Source organism: Monodon monoceros, unplaced genomic scaffold (genome assembly GCF_005190385.1).
Source record: "Monodon monoceros isolate NGI ecotype Baffin Bay Population unplaced genomic scaffold, NGI_Narwhal_1 Super_Scaffold_21, whole genome shotgun sequence".
Lineage (NCBI taxonomy): Eukaryota > Metazoa > Chordata > Mammalia > Artiodactyla > Monodontidae > Monodon > Monodon monoceros.
In genome coordinates this window covers 31,692,697-31,712,915 of record NW_021703778.1, presented here as the reverse complement: position 1 = coordinate 31,712,915, position 20,219 = coordinate 31,692,697, and positions in this window count along the sequence as shown.

Genomic DNA, 20,219 nt, shown 5'->3' with positions numbered 1-20,219 from the left:
GCCTCAAGCCGGCCCCGTCTTTCCCCAGGCGCTGCGGTGCCTGACCCGCCAGCCTCTGAGCTGGGCAGGGGGGCTCCTGCCAGTGTGAATACGGGGCTCAGGGGGGCTCCCGGGCCGAGGAACAGGCCCCAGACCCCGTGCCCACACCTGAGCAGAGTTCCCCAGGCAGCAGGCAACCCGTGGGAGAAGGGGCACAGGGCCTGGGGGAGGTAGGGGTGCCACAGGGGGCCCCAGCCTGCGGACAAGCCAGCCAGCCAGCAGATGCTCCCTTCACCCACGTGACGATGGGTATTCCTGGGGACAGTGTGTCCAGCGCGTCTCTGGGGCCGCTCGGTTTGCCCCACCTGCCAGCAGGTCCCAGCTTCTTTGCTTGGATTCCTCCCTGTTGTGCAGCCCCTACATTTAGCCCAGGGACAGAAAGGTCACGGGTCTGGTTCTTCCACTCTGAGAGGCCCAGACCAGGTCGGGGATGGGGGAGGAGGTCAGGGAATGGGCTTTGGGGTCACTGGCTCAAAGGACACTGCCCCCTGCAGGACCAGAGAAGGGGCGAGGGAAGGAACTTCCAGGGAGACACGAGGCCAGAGGTGATGGGTTGGGCTGCGGGCTCTGTGTTTGAGGAGGTTGGCGTGGAGGACGATGGAGGGGAAGCAGGTCTGAAGCTGCCTGGTAGCACCCAGAGGCTCAGGGCTGATGCTGTGTCCAGGCTGGGCTGAGAGGCACCCCTGGGCTGCTCAGGAGTCGAGACCTGGCCAGAGCCCCCCCGTGACTGCTGCATCGTCCATCTAGCTACAGCTCTCGCTTCGGGCAAATACTCAGGGGGAGCTGCGTGACCCTGGGCAGGTTCTGCCCCTACCCCGCACCAGGGTAAAGGGGATGCCAGGGGGAGAGACCCTTGGAAGGCGGCCCTGTGAATTCCGTGGAGGACTCTGGCCAGGAGAGTCGGGAAACATTCGGTTGTTTTGTTCAGTCAGCCTGAGGGTGAAGGAGAGGCATCACAGGCTTGAGTAAAAATCTCTGATGAGTTGGGAGTGGCTGTACGTAACCGTACGATGTCCTCTTGCTTCAGAACCGCCAGGGGGACCCTCTAAAGCCTAACACCAAGTAAACCCTGGAGACAGCAGCCCCAGGGCGTGCTGAGCCCCAAACTAGAGGGACCACAGAGTCCCCTGTTAGAGATTCACAGCGCACACCAGCATATTAAAGGTTCTCATGAGTCTTGCAAGAAAGAAACTTCCATTTAACTCAAAATGCCCTACAGAAACCATTTTCATGTCACTAGTTTTGGAGCCCAGGCCTGAAACACCATGCTAGGCTACAGGAAAGGCAGGAGTTGGCTCCTGGGGGTGAAATACAGAATCCCCCTCACTCCTGATTCCTGCACAACCTTCATCCACCCAGGCCCCGGGGTGCGGCCGTCATGGAATGCTGAAATGTTTGTGAAAGAAAGGAGGAGAAGAAAAAGATTTTGCCCCCAAAAGTCACTATCGAAATGTCGAAGTTCACCAGCAGAATATTTTTAAGTTGTAGCTGACACTCTTGGCAGGATGTCAGAAGGAAAGAGGATTTGAAAGGTGCACACAACCGGCCACTGCAGCCACTGCACCCCGAGGACTCCGTGCGGCTCCCAGTTCACTCGCAAAGGCGCGAAGACAGTATCCGGTTCTCAGGCCCCCTCCAGTTACACACAGCAAGTGATTGCTGAATGCCTTGCAAAAACTCGGTTTCTTAAAAACAGCCAGAGACCCTCCCTCCTTAATCTGATCTGGAATGCTGTTTTCTCAGGGATTTACATGATGTCACTGGGGGATGCAGCCAGATGGGGCTCCTCAGAGACCAGGGTAACTCTTTTGGCTGCGGGCACTTCTGAAAGCCACCTTCTCTCACCCACCCCCAACCCCAAAGCCATCAGGGGCCTCTGGTCTTGCTCTGTCCATTCCTGTGTTTCCCAATGTCACTCAGAGCGTCCCCGAAAGCCACAGTGGCACCCCAGGCAGCCAGCAACCTGGAAGTTTTCGTGTCCTCCGGGGTGGGCCAGAGCCCTGGGGGGAGGGTCTCTCTCAGCTCCTCTCTGGCTCCTCCTTTCCTTCTCCTTCACCCCAGGTTTTGCGTCCTGCCTGGTCTCCCCAGCCCTCACCCAGGTCCCAGCACCTGCCCCCTTCCATCCTCAGGGCCCTCCCAGGCAGAATGGTGATGCTTGTGGTTAGGCTGATCCAGTGTTTTCCCAGCATCCCGACGTGTGCCATTTTCCTGTAAAGGGTCCAGCCGTATCTCAGCCCTCGGGGTGTGCATGTGCGGGGTGTGGGGGCTTGTTCTATTTCTAGGTGTGGTGTACAGGGCATCTGCGGGCTGCCCAGGGCCACGGCAGACCCCTGGTGTTCAACCCCGGGTGCCCCGCTCCTAGCAAGCCTCGGAGATGATCAGGCCACCCAGCCGTTTTATAGCCGACAGAACTGAGGCCACCCTGGGCGCTGTCTGCATGCTGGTCAACCAGACAGCCGCCCCCCTGCTCCTCAAAGGTTTCTGGGGGAGGACTAAATACAATTGCTCCCCGGTGGCACGATGAGCATCCTGGAACAGCATCAAGCCAATGGGAGCTCTCCTTCTCTGGCCTGGATGCCGGGCTTCTGTAACTTGCAGGAGGACGATACCCACCAGCTGCTCTTTCATCTTTCTGTTCTCCCATGGGGGAAGGGCAAGCTTCCTCCATTCCCAGAACAAAGCCACTCCTGCACAGCGAGAGGCCCACAGGCACCTGACAGCCCCTCTTGGCTGACTCATTTGTTCCTGGGGACTTCGATTTCCATGATGGAGAAGGAGCCTTCCCCCCTACGCCACGTGGGGTGCCGCTCAGTCAGAACAGCCACCCCGCGGTCCACAGCTGGAGGGTTTGCCTGGGACCTCATCGCTCACCCCAGGCTTATTAGCACAATTTCATTCTTTCATCTGCGTTTCAAAAGGTCCAGAGGCCAGGGCCCTGCTGTCCTTAGGCCTATGGTTCTGATCCATTTCACTGGAAGATCTTTGAGTGGGAAAGTCATCTTGTGGATTTGTCCCTTCGTGAGACCCCTGGGCTTAGCCTGGCCTGTCTCCCTTCTCTCCAAAGACACACTGGGCAGCTCCTGGGGAAGGTTGAGGGTGCACTGGCAGCCCTGGTGACCTCCGACCCTCCCCTTGCTCCCTGGTCTGTGTTGCATTTCTTCCATTGCACACAGCAGATCAGAAGCCACAAACCAGGGCTTCCCTGGTGGCACAGTGGTTAAGAATCCACCTGTCAATGCAGGGGACACGGGTTTGAGCCCTGGTCCGGGAAGATCCCACGTGCCGCGGAGCAACTAAGCCCACGCGCCGCAACTGCTGAGCCTGAGCTCTAGAGTCTGCGAGCCACAACTACTGAAGCCTGCACGCCTAGAGCCCGTGCTCCGCAACAAGAGAAGCCACTGCAGTGAGGGGCTGCGAGCCATGGCAAGGAGTGGCCCCACTCTCTGTAACTAGAGAAAGCCCACGCGCAGCAACAAAGACCCAATGCAGCCAAAAAAATAAATAAATAAATTTATTTTTTAAAAAAAGAAGCCACAAACCAAGTCCTTCAGCAGACCTGCCATCCCTAGAAGGCAGCTCAGCTGCCCCCCACCTCCCTGGGGCCTCGGCTCTCTTCAAAATTCCCTCCCCAGGAGTTTTTCGGCAGCTAAGAAAATTCATGGCTTCTCCACATCAAGTCCATCTGTGTCTTGGGACACGCTTCCTCTTGTGAATGCAAGTAAATGTCTGGAAAAGGTGCGACTGACCCTGAGAGGTATCACACCATCTAACAGTGGGTTTTGCTGGCACCCTTGATCATCAGCTCTGGGGCGACACCAGCACCCAATCTGAGAGCAGCCTGGAGTGCTAGAAAAGAGCTGGGGGGAGGGGGGAGGCCCCAGTCCAAATCCCAGTTTTGCTGTGTGGCCACAGGGAAGCCACTCAACCCCTGTGGGCTTCAGTTTCCTCATCATTAAGATGAGTTGGTTCTGCATGTACGTTTTCACTAGAAAATTCCTTCCTTTCTACATGTTTTATGCCATGAAAAAACAAACAAACAAAAAAACAACAGACAAACTTGTAACAGGTCACAGTTTTAATTTTTAGAACACTGGCTGAAAGGCAAACCAAATCCCATGACGATCCGCTAGGAAGTTGTTGGTAGAAATGTGACATGGTTCTTCTCTGCAAACCCACCGTGGTGTTTTAGTAAAGCCAGGTGCCCGCCATCATTCCCCAGCAAGCACATCTGAGCCCTGCTGCATGCTGTGGGGTTCCTCTTGGAGCTCAGGGGCCACTGATGGCAAATCAGAAAACAACACCACTGTCAGGGGCAGACATCCGGCAGGGTCAGCCTGAAGATGTGCACCACGAAGGGCCAGAACATGAGGACAGGGGCTGCAATTCTTCGTTGGTCCCAGGGAAGGAGACATTGAGCAGAGGTCAAGGAGGGGAGGGAAGGAGCCATCCAGACACCTGTAGGAAGAGCATTCAGGCAGAGGGAACAGCCAGTGCAAACGCCCTGGAGCAGGAGGGTGCCTGGTGAGTTGGAGGAGAGTGGAGAGGGAAAGAACTGGGTCGGAGGCATGGGGAGCAGCAGGAAACAGAGAAGGCCCTGGAGGCCCTCAGCTCTGCAGGCCACCGCACAGAACTTTACTGCAGTTGGCTTTTACCTGTTACGAAGGGTTTTGATTCAATAGTAAAAGGGAGATTGTCCAGGAAGGCTGAGATTTGGGATTTGTCGGGGCTGGGGGGGAGAGGTTGAGCTAATTGTCTCTGGATTAGACTGGATTTCCCTTTCCACAGGCTTGGAAGAAATGCTGGCTTGAACAATGCAGTGCTTCAGATGCTTTCTAATTTTACATGATGCTGTGACATGTATTTCACGGTGGAAGACAGTCCCTGTGTTCATAGGGCAAGCATGACAGGGGCTGGCAGGGTGAGGGGAAACACACAGGGAAACAGAGCCAACGTCGCAGTGGCTGGGGCGTCCTGCTCCCCTGAAACCCCAGAGTCCACGTCAGCGCCTTCCCGGCCCCCTGCTGCCCGTCCCCCTCACCCCACATGCAGAGGAAGCAGCACAAGCCCCCCCTCCCCCACCCTCCCTGAGCCCACCAGCCACATTTTGCTTATGGCTCCTACACACTCAGACTGAAAAGTATACACACGTGGAGGGGTTTGCAGGTGGAATCATCTTTACTCAAATAGGATTATGTAATTCTCATCACTGCAACTTGAGTGGTCCATTTACTCTTTCAGGGAGCATCCCTATAAACTAGTACATTCAGAGCTAACTCTCTCGCATTTCTGGGTATTTCATCCATATGTGTGTACCTGTAATGAGGACTTTCTTTTTCCCCCCCTCCTCTTCCCTGCCCACGTAGCTATGCATGTGTAACACGGCTTCATTATCACTGTGCTCCAATGACAGGCAGTAGAGTCTGTGTACATAGAATGTGTACACGTATCTTGGGTTTTTGTGTTTGCTTCTAAAGATGGGATCAAAATTAACACGATTCTCTGTATTTTGGGACATAGATGATTTAAGATTCTTGAAACCAGGCCAATCCCTTCATTTGAGGAAACCGAGGCCCAGAAAGAGGTGACCTGCTAGACTTGGCAGGGCTTCCCTTGCCCCGCAAGACCCTGTCCCCCCTCCCCCCTCCCCCCTCAGCGCTTCTGCCGACATGGCGCTCCGCGGCTCCGCCCACTGGTCCTGCGGGCTGCCGGCCTTGCCCTCGCCCCCCCCCCCCCCCCGCCCCCCCCCCCCCCCCCGGGCTTCCCTGCCCAGATGCCTCACTCATTCACTCCTTCAGGCCACCCCGTCTGCAGCAGCCACCCCCTCTTAATTTTCCCTCATTACATGACGGATCCTCTTGTTTATTCATGCTCAGTCTGACAAGAGTAACAGCTCCAGAGAGCAGAGCTCCGTCCACCTTGGTGTCCCAGCTCCGCAAAACTGCAGCCCGAGTGAGTGAGGGGGTTTCCCTGGGCCTGGAGGGCCCTGTCGGGGACGAGCCCGCCGTGGGATCAGCGTTTCCATTGTGCTCCTTGGCATTCTTTTCTGCAGCCAGATTCCCACCATCCGCCTCTCCAGCCCCTCTGTGGTTAGAGAGACTCTCTGGTACCAAAAACGAACAAAATACATCTGCACTTGAATCCCCCTGCCCACTGCGAGGTGTTCGAACTATAGATGCCAGAGGTCTCCCCTGGGAGGGGTGCTGCAGCCAGCCACGCCTCCTTCCCTAGGGTCTCCTATCCCCCCAGGCCCTCGGAAGAAAATGCGCTTTTTAATACCGGTAGGCGTGGTTAATAGCAAAGGGGGTCTCTCTGGCTGGAGATCTGAGGGGCGCTCATTTTGCTGGGTAGCCGGTGGCCGTTCTAATACGGAATTAGGGCTCGTTGGGTAGTAACAAAGAAATTGACTCTACCTGGCTGTTTACCAACTGGGACCGGGCAAGTCCCAAACGCCACCGAAGTGCTGGGTCAGCCAGCTGAGCGCGGTGTCGTGGCGGATGGCCTTAGGCTTGGCCGAGAAGCCCCCACTGCATCCTCCTCTGGTCCTGCGGATGCGCTAAGCGCGCCTTTCTGCTCCTGGACCCTGCGGATGCGTCTGTAGCCTCGGCAGAACCCGGTGCGCTTTTCCTGGGTTCCTGGAGCGGCTCCTCAGGGCCGTGGGAAAGGGCGCGGGACATCCTGGCGAGATGGAGGCCCCTCGCTGGGAGGTCAGAGGTAGAGGAGCCGCTCTGGGGCCACAGAGACCGTGGGAGGAAGGGTGTGCGCTCAGGGGGCCAGGCAGCCCTGGGGGTCATGGACTCGCCTGCAGCCCGCCCCCTTGGGCTGCAGGATCCCCAGCAATCCCGAGACAGGGGGCTGAGGGTGACTTTCAAGGGTAATCCGCGTAATGGCCCAGGAAGTGGGGTGGCAGCTGGCGCGGCTAATGCTCCTTAATATCTGCTTTCATGTGATTAATGGCTGTGGATAAATCCTTGAACCCGGCAAAGCGGGCCGACGGCTAAGCCTGGCCGAGAGCATCACTTTGGGTTATGTTGGGAGCGGGGAGCATTTCAGCGATTTAACATTTTAACGCAACTGTTTGAGGACAGCAGCCATTTCTATTTAGTAGAAATACTAAAAGCCAAATGATAAAAGAGGTAAAGGACCTGAACCCATGGAGAGGGCAGAAAGGACAGGAGGGAGCCTGGTGCTGGGGCCTGAAAACGGCAGGAGCCCCAAGTGCCTTTTCACTGCTCCTCCCCCGGGGCTCCCGTGTCTCCTGCTGCACCTGGACCACTCTAGGCTGCCCCAGTGATGACACCACGAGTGTTCTGCCACTGTATCGTCTACACATCTTTCCTCAGTATGTGGTCCCATCTGCTTCTCACCAGGGGTAAACAGCAGGATCAGTGCAGACAGGTCAGATGCCAGGAGGGGCATTAGGCAGGTCCACAGATGCACCAGGCATTAACCCTTCAGTTGCCAGTTCATGGAGAGGTGCCCAGGGTCCCAGGGGAGGCACTAGGGCACCTGGGCAGCTCTGGGCAATGGCTATTTCCTGACCTATATGGAGGCATCCTGATAATTTCCCATCTGGAAGTGCATCCCTGCTGAAGACCAGCCCTGCCTGTAACATGGAGGAGGCAGGTGCTTGCTTCCCAAATTACAGGTGAGAAAACGGAGGCTCAGAGAGCTCTGGAAGCTGCAAATGTCCCCACCAGAGCCAAGCACTGGCTGAATTCGACATGTTCTTTCCCCTCTGCCAAGTTGGCCTGCTGCTGCAACTGAGGGTCATTGCCCCAAGGCGGCTCTCACTCATTCTGCAATGTTCCATAACCTCTGGGCCAGGAGAGGCACAACACACAGGTGTCAGATGTCCCCGCCCACCTGTCCTCAGGGGAGGAGCCCTTGTCTCTCTCCCAAGAACAGCGGGCTGTGCGGAGACAGCTGTCTCTGCCTGGGGCACCCAGAGGCTGCTCTCCCTGAGCGCACCCTCCCTCCTCATCCTTCCTGGTTCTCGGTGGGGGGGGGGGAGGGGCATTCCTGCGGCACCTCTTCACTCCCCACAAGCAGCCAATTTCCATGCCAACGTCTAGGGCCGCCCTCAGAGCAACCACAGACAGCTGACATACCCGGGCTCTCCTGAGCATGTGCTAAAGTTGTAAGTCAGTATTGTTCTTTATACCCATGACTTTTACCCTATATACCTGACCTCCATTCCCATTTATAAGACCCTGCTAATCAGTGGTATGAGGTTGAGCCATTGACAAATTGCCATTTGTATGGGTCAAAACCAGCCAACCAGCAGCAATATTCTGTTCTTTCAGGGAGTTGTCAAATTAGAGCCAGCTAGAGCTCTGTGGAGGTCAGGTGGGCTCTGGAGGCGGCCAGGTGGGGGCAGCAGAGAGCTGAGCCGGCACAGCCAGGGTCCACAGGTGGGGCTGGGGCCAGAGCCAGGGCCAGAGAATGACCTGTCAGGGGCCCACCAGATGACTCAAAGTGAGAGGGCCACACTGCCTGGGAGCCCTTGGCTGGACAGAGCTGGAGGGTGAGCACAAGGGTGGCACCGTTACTGGGGCCTTGCACCAGCCGCTCGGGATAGGCCCTCCTGCCCAGTGTAGGCCAGCTCACCTGCAAAGCCCCCCTCCCCATCCTACCCCCACTCCCCGACCCCAGTCCACAGTGGAGAGATGACCTGGAGAGATGACCTGGCCAAGAGCTGACCCACACACAGCTCCCGGTGACTGAGACCCTGAGCCCAGTCTGGGCTTGTGTGTTTCCCACAGGATTCCTTTCCACTCCTGCTGGTGCCCAAGGAAGCCCCAGGCAAGCGACATGGGGGCCTCGGCACTGGACGCAGGCTCCTTTGGTTTGAAGCCAGAGGGGCTTTTGTCAGGATTGGCTGCAAGATTTTCTGGGTCCAGTGCAAAAGAAAAATGCTGGCTTTTTGTTCAAAACTGATTCGAATTTCAAGACATCAGGAGCAGAGCATAAGACCAAGGGCAGAGTCCTTCTGCGGGCAGGACCCCCTGTGAGTCACAGGTTGGGGTTCATGAAACCGGCTCTGGCTTCGTCTTGAGCCTGAATCCTGTCTGGAGTGGGGTTTGGGGAGGGGGGCGGCTTCCTTCTGCACATCCATCTGTGCCCAGCAGAGATGCCGGCGGCTCCAAAGCTCTGAAAGCAGGGAACCCCTGGCCCGGGCAGCCAGTGGTGTCCATACTGCCCTTCCCACCCCCTAATTGTGAGCAGGAAGGGAGATGTGACACCTGAAATAAGAACAGCACCAAAGTCCTGAGGCTCAGAGGCAGCATGGGAACCTTCCAGGTGAAATAGGGAGTGTGCCCAGCTACGTGTGACCCGGCCTGGTGACAGCAGCCAGCATCTTTTACAGTTCATGGCTTCTGGAGAGTAGGGCTCAGACAAGAGAATTAGGAACAAAGATAAAACCATGCAGTTCCACAAGAGAAGGGGGAGAAGGGCGGAGGAGGAGAGGGGCCAGACTACGGCAGCTGGCTGGGGCAGCCCAGGGCACCGAGATAAGGATGCTGTTATCTATTTCCATCCCACGGCTGAATATTGCATGTTGCTGTGGATTGCTGAATACTGTACATTTCACTCCTGGGCGGCAGCAGGCTTGGTCCCTCCCAAGGTAGGACGGTCACCATTCCTGATGAGCGCATTCTGGAGCTCATGGCAAAGAGGGGAGCCTTCCATCCTGTCTGCCCTGTTTGACAGAGTGGGGAGGGGTCCACAGTCAAAGACCTGGCTGATGAGCTCCAATGTCTGTCCTGGCTCTGCCAAGGACCAGCTGTGATGTACACTGTCACTGGCTCCCTGGGCTGAGGATCCTCATCTGTAAGACAAAGGAAAGAATGCCGCCTTCCTTCCTCACCAGGTATAGACCTGCTTGCCACCTGCTTGGCCCCAACCTCCAGCCCCCAGGCATTATTTTCTTTCTAACACTTAGACCAGATTGGTACGTTTCGTATCCTGGGAGGCCGGTGTCTGCCCTAAGATGTCTGAAGATCTCTGGTCCTCCCATTCAACGGTCACTGCTGGTTCCTGTAAATTCTTGATGCCCGCCCCACCCCACGCAGCCCCAGAGCCTCCGAAGGAAGCTCCTGCAGCTCTCGTTACCACCATCATATCCCAAGTGTGGAACTGCATCCTTTGCGACCCACCCCCCAAACAACCTTTAGCCAAGGCGGTTATATGAGGCCAAGGTGTAGTGAGGGTTTGGGAGCAACCGTGAGATCAAAATGGAATGTTAGTATCGCCATCTCCCTGTGCTGAGCTGCCCCAGCCTGCTGCCATGGAGCTCTGCCCCCTCCCACCTTCCCTTGCCCATCCAATTCACCTCACTTATCTTGTGGAACTGTATTGTTTGTCCTTGCTCTGAATTCTCCTGTATGAGCCCTGCTCCTTGGGATCCTGCCTCCCACAGAAAATCAGCCATTTCGATGCTTTTCTGCTAAACTAAAGACCATCTGCCCCTGGAGACTGGTAGGCCTTTGGCAACTCTGAGTTGCATCCATATGGCAGCTGCCTACAGAAGGCCCAGAGTGGCAGAGACAGGGGATTCTGTGAGATATGCTTTGAGATGGTCCCCCTCTACTGTGCAAGTCAGTAATCACCCAGAAACCCAGGAGGGGTTCCCAGGAGTGGGAAACCCAAGGATTCAGCCTCGCACTCTCACACACCTGCTCCGTGGGCAAATTGCTTCACACCTCAATTTCTCCAACTGAGAAATGGGGATATAGCACCCTTTCCACTAACTTCTGTGATTGCAGGATCATAAGACTAACGCATGTGTAAAGTGCTTTGAAAATCAAGTAATTTTTCCTCTGCTTAATGCTTGATTAAAAACCTTCCATCAACTCATCCTGCTCCCACTGTCAACATTAGCTCCCTCCTTTCAGCTCCTGGCCCTCACCTGCAAGGGTCTGAACTTACAGTAAGCAACCATAGGTATTTCCAACCCTGCCAAGGATGGGAGGGTTCTGAAAGGAAGATGAGTGGGGAGGGGGATAAGTGAACATCTACTGAAACCCTGGGTCCTGTGTGCACGTATGTTGATCACAGGAGGTAAAGAGAGAGAAACACACCCCTACAGGCATTTTGAAACAGGCTCCTACAGTTATTACATGAAGTCTTCTATGAATGTCTCTTCAATCAGTTTTTAAAATTGTGTTGTTCAAATCTGTACCATTCTTGGCTTTTGTTTGTTTATTAGTAGTTTCTAAGAAAGATGTGTTTAAATCTCTCACTATGATTTCCTCTGGTGATTCCAATTTTCGCTTTGTGTATTTTGAAGCTATGTTATTAGTTGCATACACATTTAGAATTCTTATAACTCCCTGATGAACCAAATCTTTTCTCATTATCTTTTCTCTTTATCTTAGCCATTTCTTTTAAACTCAGAGTCTATTTTGCCTGAGATTAGTTATGTCTTTTTCCAGCCTTTCAGTTTCAAGCTTGCTATATTCTTATATTTTAGGTGAGTCTCCTGAAAATACAATATGGTAGGGTTGTTTTTGTTTTTTTTAAAATATAAAACATAAAACATTTGATCTTTCCTCTAGTGCATTTATTCCATGTACATATAATATAAATTCTGCCATGGTTATTTAATTCTAACATCTTACCATGTGCTTGTCTGTTCTATGTCCCTTTTTTTCTCCCTTTCTGCCTTCTTTTGAATTGATTACTTTTATTTTTATGTTTTTCCTCTCTGTTGTATTAAAAATCACACTCTTTTCTACACATTTACTGTTTGCCTGACATTACAGCAGGCATTCTTGACTTAACAAAATGTAGTGTTAATTTGTTCTTTTACCTCTTTCTAGTCAATGCAAAGACCTTAGGATTCTGACTCCATTTAATCCCCTCAACTTATGTGTTATGGTTGTCATATATTTTTCTTAATGACTAGAATTTATTTTTTAGAGTAGTTTTAAGTTTACAGAAAATTGAGCGTATAGTACAGTGTTTCCATATACTTCCTCTCTCCCTCTTCACAATTTTCCCAATTACTAACATCTTGCGTTGTCTGGTACATTTGTTACAATTGATGAACCAATATTGATACACTATTATTAACCAACGTCCATAGGTTACATTACATTAGGGTTCACTCTTTGTGTTGTACGTTCTGTGAGTTTTGACAAATGCATAATGTCATGTATCCATTACAGTATTTTAACAGAACAGTTTCCCTGCCCTAAAAATCCTCTGTGCTCCATCCTCATATCTCTCCCATGTCCCCAAACCTCTGGCATCCACTGATATTTTGAATGTCTCCATAGTTTTGCCTCTTCCAGATGCCATATAGTTGGAATCATACAGAATGTTTGTTTAGCTTTGTAAGGAGCTGCCAAACTGTCTTCCGAAGTGGCATTCTGACCAACAATAAATAAAAGTTTCTGTTGTTCAGCATCTTTGCTAGCATTTGATATTGCCAGGTTTTTCTGTGTGTAGTGGTATCTCATTGGTGTTTTATTTGCAATTCCTGCTACCCCTGATAACAAAAGAGTTTGAGCATCTTTTCATATGTTTATTTGCCATCTGTGTGTCTTCTTTGGTGAGGTGTCCAGATCTTTTGTCCATTTCTAAATTGGGTTGTTTGTTTTCTTACTGTTGAATTTTAAGGACCCTGTATATTGGGGATGTAAGTGCTTTATCAGATGTGTCTTTTGCAAATATTTTCTCCGTGTCTCTGGTTTGTTTTTCCATTCTCTTAACAGTGTCTTTCACAGAGTAGAAGTTTTTCATTTTAATGTCCAACGTATCCATTTTTTTTCTTTTGTAGATCATTCTTTTGTTACTGTATCCACAGTCATCACCAAACCTAAGGTAACCTAGATTTTCTCCTATGTTATCTTCTAGAATTTTATAATTTTGTGTTTTACATTTAGGTATTTAATCCACTTTGAGTTAATTTTAGTGAAAGGTGTAATTTATTTGCATGTAGATGTCCACTTGTTCCAGCACCATTTGTTAAAAAGACATCCTTTCTCCATTGGATTGCCTTTGATCCTTTGTCAACGATCAGTATACTGTATTTGTATGGGTCTATTTTGGGGCTCTCTATTCTGTTCCATTGATCTATTTGTCTATTTTTTTCTGCACTAATACCACACTATCTTAATTATTGGAGCTTTATAGTAAGACTTGAAGTCAGTCCTCTGGCTTTTTTTCTTGTTCAGTTTTGTGTTAGCTATTCTGATCTTTTGCCTTTCCATATATACTTTAGAATCAGCTTGTCAATATCCAAAACATACCTTACTTTGGGGGATTTTTAATTTCTCACCATTGGTTATGACGTTAGCTGTAGAGTTTCTGTAAGTTATCTTTAGTAAGTTGAGAAAGTTTTCCTCTGTTCCTAGTTGTTAAGAGTTTTTATGATTTACAGATATTGGATTTTGTCAAATGTATTTACTGCATCTGTTGATATAATCATGTGATTTTTCCCTCTTAACTTGTTGATGTGATGGATGACATGAATGTTGAGCATGAACGAAGGTATCCTTGAATACCTGGAATAAATCCCACTTAGTCATGATGTTTAACTCTTTTTATACATTATTGGATTCAATTTGCTAATATTTTGCTGAGGAATTTTTCATCTATTTTCATGAGAGAAATATTGCTGTAATTTTCTTGTAATGTCTTTGTCTAGTTTGGGGATTAGGATAATGCTGGCCTTGTAGAATAAGTTAGAAAGTGCTCCCTTTGCTTCTATCTTCTGGAAGAGATTGTAGAGAATTGATATAGTTTCTTCCTTAAATGTGTTGTATAAATCACTAGTGACCTCATCTAGTTTCCTGGTGCTTTCTGTATTGGTAGCTTATTAACTACTGGCTCAGTTTTTTAGTAGATATGAACCTATTCAGGTTATCTATTTCTCCTGTGTGAGTTTTGATAGATGGTATCATTCAAGGAATTGATTCATTTCATCTAGGTTATCAAATTTGTGTACATGAAGTTGTTCATCGTATTCCTTTATCACCCTTTGAATGTCCATGAGGTCAGTAGTGATAGCTTCTCTTTGATAATGATATTAATAACCATGTCTTCTCTCTTTTTTCTTGGTTAGCCTGGCTAGAGGTTTATCAATGTTATTAATCTTTTCAAAAAGTTAGCTTTTGGTTTCATTTATTTTCTCTGTTGATTCTCCGTTTTTCATTTCATTGATGTCTGCTCAGATTTTTATTATTTCTTTTCTTGTGCTTGCATTAGATTTAATTTGTTCTTCTCTCTCTAGTCTCCTAAGGTGGAAGCTTAGCCTGTTAATTTTAGGTATTCCTTCTTTTTAGTAAATGCATCAAGGCTATATATTTCCACCTAAGCACTACTTTTGCTGCATCCCACAAATTTCGATTAGATGTTTTCACATTTTTATTTAGCTCAAAATATTTTAAAATTTCTTTTGAGATTTCTTCTTTGACCCATGTGTTATTTAGAAGTGTGTTATTTAATCTCTGAATATTTGGGGATTTTCCAGCTATGTTTCTATTACTTATCTCTAGTTTAATTCCATTGTGGTCTGAGAACATATTTTGTCTGATTGCTAGTCCTTTCAATTTGTTGAGGTGTGTTTTACATCCCCAGATGTGGTCTATCTTGGTGAATGTTCCATGTGAGTTTGAGAAGAATGTATAATCTGCTGTTGTTGGGTGAAGTATTCTATAAATGACAACTAGGTCCAGTTTACTGATGGTGCTGTTCAGCTCAACTATATCCTTATTGATTGTCTGCCTACTGGATCTGTAAATTATTTATAGAGGTCTGCTGAAGTGGATTAGTCTATTTCACCTTGCAGTTCTATCTGTTTTGCCTCACTTATTTTGACTCTCTGTTGTTAGGTGCATAGTCATTAAGAATTGTTATGTCTTCCTGGAGAATTTTCCTCTTTACACTATGTATTGCCCTTTTTATCTCTCATAAATTTCCTTTTCCTGAAGTCTGCTTTGTCTGGAATTAATATAGCCAGTCCAGCTTCCTTTTGATCTGTGCTAGCATGGTATAGTCTTTCCTCACATTTTTACTTTTTGATTTTTTATGTTTAAGGTGGGTTTCATGTAGAAATAATATAGTTGTGTCTTGTTTTTATTATACATTCTGACATTTCTGTCTTTTAATTGGTGAGTTTAGACCAACTACTTTTAAAGTGATTATTAATATAGTCAGATTAATATCTACCATATTAGTAACTCTTTTCTATTCATTGCATTTGTCCTTCTTTGTTTTTAAAAACTTTCCCTCTTTTTCTTCCTTCTCTGGTATTAATTGATCATTTTATATGATTCAATTTTCTCTCATCTCTTATCTTATCAATTATACTTCTTTATAAAATTTTTAAGCAGTTGCCCTAAAGTTTGCAATATACATTTGCAACTAATCTAAGTCCACTTTAATAACACTGTGTCACTTCGTGGATAGTGGGTAATATAACAGAGTATTCCCATTTCCTGTCTTCTATTCCTTATAACATTCTGTCATTCATTTCACTTACCTATAAGCTATAATCACCCAATACATTGTTACTATTATTTTAAAATAGTTATCTATTAGATTAATTGATAATAAAAATAAAAAGGTTTATTTTACTTTCATGTGTACCTTCTCTAACATTCTTCCTTTCTTTATGTAGATCTGAGTTTCTGACCCATATCTTTTTCTTCACTTGAAGAATTTCTTCTAGCATTTTTTTCTACTGGTGACAAATTCCCTCAATTTTTTGTCTGAGAGAGTATTTATTTCTCTACTTCTACAGGATAATTTCTCTAGATACAGAATTCTAGGTTATTGGGGTTTTTTTCAGCACTTTATTTCACTCCATTCTATTCTTGCTTGCATGGTTTCTGATGTGATTCTAATATAATTCTTATCCTTCTTCCTCTATAGGTAAGATGTTTTTTTATTCTCTTGCTTCTGTCAAGATTTTCTCTTTGTCTTTGGTTTTCTGCTGTTTGAATATGATATGGCTAGGTGCTGATTTTTTGATATTTATTGTGCTTGGCGTTCTCCAAGTTTCCTGGATCTGTGGTTTGAGGTCTGTCATTAATTTTAGAAAATGCTCAGCCATTATTACCTCAAATATTTCTTCTGCTCCTTTTTTTCTTCTCCCTCTGGTATTCCCATTATGTATCTGGTATTCCTTTTGTAATTGTTCTATAGTTCTTAGATATTATATTTCTTTTTTTTTCATTCTTTTTCCTCTTTGCATTTCAGTTTTGGAAGTTTCTATTAATATCTTCAAACTCACTGATTCTTTTCTCAGCCATGTTCAGTCTACTGGTGAGCCCATCAAAGGCATTGTTCATTGCTGTTAAAGTGCTTTTGATTTGATTTGATTTCCTTTTGATTCTTTTTTAGAGTTTCCATCTCTCTGCTTACATTACCCCTCTTTTTGCGTGTTGTTCTTTTTTTCCCACTAGAGCCCTTAGTATGTAATCATAATTATTTTAAATTCCTAGTCTGTGTCTGCTAGCTTGCTGTGTAATTGTTTGTTGAAAGCCAGACATGGTATATTGGATAATAAGAACTGAAGTAAATATAACTTTAGTTTGACGGTTTATATTTATCTGGCTAGGAGTTACACTGTGTTTACTGTTTACTGTATCTGAAGGTGTCTAAGGCTTTACTTTCCTCTAGTGTCTTTCTGTTTTTGCTCTCCCTGTTGTCTTTGAGTTCCCTTGAAACTCCTTAGAGTCTGAGCCTTGCAGTTCACTCGGCTGTAACCCTATTATTATATAGGAGCCATGTTGTGGTGGTAAGGTATGAGGGGCAGAGAAGCATCCTATCAACCTAAGATCAGGTCTCAGTCTTTTAGTGAGCCTGTGCCCCTGGGCTCTGACCTTCACAAGTGCTTCTCAGCGTTTTTTCTCCCAGTTACAGGAGAGAAGAAGACTGGAGGGGTTTGGAGTTGGGTATTTCCCTTTCCCCACATCGTTTAGGTTCTGACTAAGTAGTTTCCCTTGAGGGCAGATGGGGAACAGAAGGCCCTGGGCATGTTTCAAAATGGATATGTTTCCTCTCCTGCTGCCAGAAGCATGGGGAGGTTTTTCTCTGATCTTCACCATGAGAGCCTCATGGGGGTTCCTGGAGGTAATACTCACAAAATTGGGGGGGGGCCTCCTAAGACTGGGCCCCCTGGAGTTTTTAACTCTCAAGCTGGTCCAGTCTGCTTCCAGCAATTTGTCAATTACAGTTTAAAATTTTCTAGCCTTTCCTGGGTGGTGGAGAGGACAAGCTGGGGGACATGGGGGAGTCTGATGTTGCATGTGTCAAATAAATTTGAACCAGGTCATCTCTGAGAGTCTGTGCACTTTGGATCAGTGACCCTACCTGCATAGATTTCATAATGGATGAAACTACAGGTAAATCGTTCCCCCCAGCCATCCAAACTTAGCCTCAGAGCTTTTGCCCTTAGAGATGAGACTATTTAGCTAAATTTATCTCTGGTCACTTTCATGGCTTTAGAAGGCTGTGATTCTCTGTACTTTCCTGTCTCTCCAGTTTTCTGGATGTTAGTTCCTATGACTTTGATTCTCTTATGGATTTAAGAAGATTTTTCTTGTTGTAAGAGTGGGAGTGACTGGGACTTCCCTGGTGGCACAGTGGTTAAGAATCCGCCTGCCATTGCAGGGGACATGGGTTCGATCCCTGGTCTGGGAAGATCCCACATGCCACAGAGCAACTAAGCCCGTGCGCCGCAACTACTGAGCCTGTGCTCTAGAGCCTGTGAGCCACAACTACCGAGCCATCAGGCCACAACTACTGAAGCCCATGTGCCTAGAGCCCGTGCTCTGCTACAAGAGAAGCCACCACAATGAGAAGCCTGTGCACTGCAACAAAGAGTAGCTCCGACTCGCTGCAACTAGAGAAAGCCCACGTGCAGCAACAAAGACCCGATGCAGCCAAAAATAAAACATTAAAAAAGAAAAAAGAGTAGGAGTGATGACTTTCAACATCTTTACATATCCAAGCAGAAAACAGAAGTAATTTTCAAGTATTTAAATTCTATATCTATTTTAAATCCCATGCAATATTACTGCTATTATTTTATATAGTTGTTATCCATGTAAATGTACACATACATGTACTATTTTCATTGTTCTTTATTCCTTTCTGCTCCATACTTCCATCTGTGATATTTTTAGCTCTCTCTGAAGAAAGCCCTTTGTAATTCTTTTAATATGTGCTTATTATCTATAAGCCCTCTGTTATTCTTTGCCTGAAAAAGATTATATTTTCCTTTCATTGTTGAAGGATATTTTTCTGGGCATAAAATTCTAGGTTGGCAATTGTTTCCTCTCAGCACTCCTAATAGATCATTTCATTCTCTTCTGACTTTCATTATTTCTGTGGAGAAATCAGCTGCCATTTTTAGTAGCTGTCTGCTCTGTTGAAGCTAATCTGATTTTTTCTCTGCAAACTCTTAAGGCTTTCTCTTCGTCTGGTTTTCAGCAATTTCGCTATAGTATGTCTAGATACACATTTCTCTGTATTTATTCTGCTTGGAGTTGGTTGGGATTCATAAGTTGTGGATTAATATCTTTCATCAGTTTGGAAAATTCTCCGCCACTATCTTTTCAGATGTTGTTTCTACTCTGTTTTTCTCTACTCCTTCTGGGATTCCATATAAACACTGTGAGAACTTTTTTATTGAATTCTCTGTCTTTTATCCTTTCTTCTATGTTTTCCTTACTTTTCTCTCTCCTACTCCATTCTGAATAATTTCTTCTAATTTGGCTTCCAATTCATTACTTCTCCCTTTAATTGGTCTAATATATTGTTAATCCTATCCATAGATTCTTAACTCCAGTTACTAAATTTTTCAGTTCTAAAATTTCTAGTTGGCTGCCTTTCTAAGCTGTTAAGGTACTTTTGATAGTTTTACACTTTCTGCAAAAATTTTAAACTTTGTCTTGATCATGTAAGGATTATTGCATTAAAGTCTGCATCTGGTAATTCCAATACATGGAACCCCTGGAGTTCTTTTCTATGGTCTGTTGTTTCTGCTGGTTCTTTTTCATGTTGTCATGTATCCCAAAGTGTCTGGTTATGTTTGGTTGTGTGCCATAAATTATATTTGAGAAATCATTTGTAGAAATAATTTGACGCTTAGGATGATGCTATTTTCTTTCAGAGAGGATTTTCTTTCTTTCTTTCTTTTTTTTCTCTCTCTCTCTCATGCAACTTGAGACATTAGCAACCTAGGATCACCTTAATTCAGTTGTAAGAATTGATATGCTTACCCACATAACACTAAGCTGGGATGCAGTTCTTGTGCAAAGCTGTTTTGCTCACCCTTATCTGCAGAGAACAGCCCTTCAAACTCCCAACCCAAAGCACAGGGAATTTACCATGGCCTCAACTGAGGTCTGACTGTCTGAGGATTCTGCTCAGCATTAAGGAGAAATGTCCCCAGCACAGGGAAGGATCCATCCATTTCTCTTTCTCCAAAAATTTATTACTCAACAGGGAAATTCAGGCTAAATGCCTACCACAAAAGCTATCCAGGGATGGAGCAAGGGTAAATCCCAGAGTGAAGCTTGTGTGCCCAGTAGAGAGGCAGTGTGGCCGATTGGCTTAGAGCACAGCTCTGGAGTCTGAGTGCTCCAACTCTCATTCCTCAGCTGCCACTGACCAGCTGTGATGCCTTTTACACAAGCTGCCTAGTGTCATGGTGCCCTATTGTGCCTGATGTGTACAATGGAGATAGTTGCAGTACCTCCCTCATAATGTTGTTGCGAAGTATTAAGAATTAATTTCCACTTAACACTCATTAGGATGGCTATTACTAAAAGAAAAAAACCCAAAAAACCAAAAAAACCCAGAAAACAACAAATTATTTTTGGTGTAGATATGGAGAAATTAGAACCCTTGTGCACTGTTGGTGGGAAAATAAAACCGTGCACTTCTATAGAAAACAACATGGCAGTTCCTCAAAAAGTTAAACATAAACTCATCATTTGATCCATCAGTTCCACTTCTGGTTATATACACAGAAGAATAGAAAGCAGGGACACAAACAGGTATTTGTACACCCGTGTTCATAGCAGCATTATTTACAATAAAACAAAAGGCAGAAACAATTCAAATGTCCATCAGCGAATGAATGGACACCCGAAATGTGGTCTATATAAACAATGGACTATTTTTTAAAATATATTTTTAAAATTAATTAATTTATTTAT